Below are 3770 nucleotides of genomic sequence, written 5' to 3'. Positions count from 1 at the left end.
AAGGAGTACAGTTCAATGGTTCTTAGTATATTCACAGAGTTGTGCAATCATCTCCACAGTTTGAGAACATTTTCACCACTCTCCCAAGAAACCCTTTTACCTGTTGATAGTCACTCCCCATTTTACCCCAACTCCCAAAGCCCTAGGCAACCGCTAGTCTGCTTTTTGTCTCTATAGATTTGCCTAGTCTAGACATTTCATACAAATGGAATCATATAATATGTGGTCTTTTATGACTGGCTTCTTTCAGTTGACATAGTGTTTTCAAGAGTCAGCCATGTTGTAGCATATACCACTATTCATTACTTTTTATTATCAAAAATACCGTTGTATGATATACCACATCATTTTACTTATTCATTCATCTGTTGATGGACAGTTGGTTTGTTTCCACTTTTTTAGCTGTTAGGAATAATGCCGATACGAAGATTCCAGCACAAGTTATTGTATAGACAGATCTTTTAACTGCTCTTGGGTATACACTTGGAATTGGAATTGCTGACTCATGGCAACTCCATGTTTAAGCTTTTGAGGAATTACCAGACTCTTTTCCAAAGCAGCCACACCATTTGCATTCCCACCAGCAATGTATGAGTGTCCTACTTTGCTTTACAGATCTTCCTTCCTTCCTCCCTCCCCTTCCTTCCTTTCTTCTTCCTTCCTTGGGCTTCACATTTGTTTCTCAATGTGAGTGACTTTGGGAAGGGCTGTGAAAGTTCCGTTTGGACCAAGGCCAAATTATCTGAACTTTGAAGAATAAAGATTGGTCCTCTTCAGGCCTTGCGTGCTAAAAACATTTTGAGTTTGGACAACCCCCTCTCCCCCCACCAAACCCCTTCCCACCAACACTTTACTACTACTGCTAGGTAGACCTTATGATTTCCATTAAGCAATTGAGATTTGCAGCAACTGTTACCAACCAGGGTTCTTGGCCTCCTTAATCAACAGAAATTGATAAGAGGCCAGAAAAGAAACCCAGGCAAAGCTTTATTGGGGCCCCTGCTGCAGCAAGGGGGATCGAGAACAAACAACATGTTCCCTTGTTTGCTCATTCCCTGAGGGGAGGGGGAGGCAAGCTTGTTCTTTATATGGGGTGAGGGTAGGGGTGTGCCCAGGGCTCAGGCCAGAGGGGTGCCTTAGGTGGTTTACCCACCCCTTAGGTGGTACAGGGGGCATGTTCAGTACCCTGATTTTGCTCCAAGCTCTTCAAAAGCGTTAGTTGGGATTTTGGCCTCTGTATCTTTTCTCCAGGATTTGCCCTAACTGTGCATGCATGCAGTTATTTTTAGTCCCATAGACTTTCTTTGTATTTTGTTGCTCGAGGAGCCATGTGTCCAGGTGCAAGCACTGCAGCAAAGGGGCCCAGGTCTCAGCAAAGGGTCTCAGGTCCCAGCCTGTCTCACAACCAGTCATTTACCTAAGACCTCATAAGTTTTAAGTTAGCAGAACTAGATTTAAGTCCCCCCATTTCCATTTTCAAAGCCTACCTCATGACCCTGTTTGCTGCCCCCATGTTATATTCGTAATGGAATATTACACAAATTTTAAAATTTTGTTATAGATCTATATTCATCATCTTGAAAAGACATTCATTATTAAAAGGAAAAGAATGTCAATTATATCTCAATAAAACTGGGAAATAAGTAAAATTTTAAAAATTTTTAAAGAAAGGAAAAGTCACAAAACAGCAAACATAATCACATTTAAAATAATGTGTGCAGGACTTCTCTGGTGGTCCAGAGGTTAGACCTCTGCGCTTCCACTGTGGGAGGGCACGGGTTCAATACATATATATATGGCTTGGAAATTCATATTAATAGTTGTATATTTCTAGAAGGTGGACTTATGGTTGACATAAATTTTATAATTTTTATATTTTTTTGCACTGTGAATTTTTTGCAATGAGCATATCACTTGATTCTCAGGAAAAAAAAATATTTTCATTTTTAAAAAACATACCATAGGGCTTCCCTGGTGGCGCAGTGGTTGAGAGTCCGCCTGCCGATGCAGCAGACATGGGTTCGTGCCCCGGTCCGGGAAGATCCCACATGCCGCAGAGCGGCTGGGCCCGTGAGCCATGGCCACTGAGCCTGCGCGTCCGGAGCCTGTGCTCCGCAACGGGAGAGGCCACAACAGTGAGAGACCTGCGTACCACAAAAAAAAAAAAAAAAAAGAAAAACTATACCATGGTATTCCACAGCTGTTAGAGATAAAGTTTTAGAGGAATATTATTTATATGAGTAAATGTCTATAATGTAACTGTAAAAGGAAGACTGTCATATATTGTATATGGAATCAATTCTGTACAGAAAATATATACATATATTGCATGAAAATATAAAGATGTTCACCAAAATGTTAATAGTGGATATCTTCAGGCAGTTGTATTATGAATGATTATTTTTCTTCATGTTTTCTATTTTTTACAAATTTTCTACATTGAAAAGTATTTCTAATTTTTAAAAATTATAAATTAAATAGGAAAATGTTCCTTAAAAATATAATTAAATACACACATAATGAAACTTTGTACACACAGCTACTGGAACACTAAGAACTTAAGATTTTGATCAGTTTTGTGGCACTATATTTAGTTTGAGTTGTCTTCATGAAATGTGATATGGAAACATGCTATCACCATTTTACATCTTCTCGAAGTAGTTCACTTGAAAATAATTTTAACTTGACTAAATAGAGACAATAGGAGTTTTTCTTCCTCAAGAAACAGAGATCTAGAAAGTCTAAAATAACTTTTAATATTTTAACCAACAGTTTCCAAAACAAATTGTGCCCTGTTTTATAAATAGCTGATAAAAGACTCTGGAGTCATAATTTAAAATATTTCAACTTTTGTTCTATAGGTATCTTTGATTTTTTTAAATCACAATATATTATCAGACTTTGAGTATAAGAATTAATATAAAAGAAAATTACATTAAACCAAACTGTTGAGTTTAGTTGTCTTGATATTGTAAAGAGTCCCTATGAGATAGGCAACCGAGGATGAAGGAAGAAAGAAACCATACCAGGGACTTACTTCTCTGGTGATGCAGTGGTGAAGACTCTGTGCTCCCAATGCAGGGGGCCCGGGTTCAATCCCTGGTCAGAGAACTAGATCCCACATGCATGCTGCAACTAAAAGTTTCCATGCCACAACTAAAGAGCCAGTGAGCCACATCTAAGGAGCCCGCCTGCCACAACAAAGACCCGGCACAACCAAATAAATAAATAAGTTAATATTTTTAAAAAGAAAGAAAAGAAAGAGAGAAAGAGAGAAAAAGAAAGAAAGGAAGGGACCATTCTGGTTTTATTTTGCTCAGAAACTGAACCCGTTCCACCCTAGGCACTAATCTAATGTGAAGTTGAACTTAAAGCAAAAAAGACTAGATTTCATACCCACTTGAAGAATAATTAATAAGAGATAAGAGCATGGATTGCCCATTTGAAGTTCAAATGAAGTCTGTCATTTTCTGGTTTGGACTCTGTGTGAGCAAGAAAGAAATTTTTATTAATGTTATGCCACAAAGATTTTAGGGTTGTTTAATATAACAGTTAGCATTAATTAATCTGACAAATGCATTTCCCTACTTTACTACTTACTTCAAAATAAATTCCAGTTGAAACAAAGATTTAAGTGCAAAATAGTCATGAAAATAGTACAAGTAAATATAGATAAATTTTAAACTATTCTTTAATTGTTTCTGCCATTATAAAATGCCCAGAAACCAATGGGGAAAAACTGTAAATTTGAGTACATAAACACTTAAAAC

Source organism: Kogia breviceps, chromosome 5 (assembly GCF_026419965.1).
Source record: "Kogia breviceps isolate mKogBre1 chromosome 5, mKogBre1 haplotype 1, whole genome shotgun sequence".
Taxonomy (NCBI): domain Eukaryota; kingdom Metazoa; phylum Chordata; class Mammalia; order Artiodactyla; family Physeteridae; genus Kogia; species Kogia breviceps.
The sequence above is the reverse complement of the archived record's forward strand: the minus strand, read 5'-3'. Positions refer to the sequence as shown.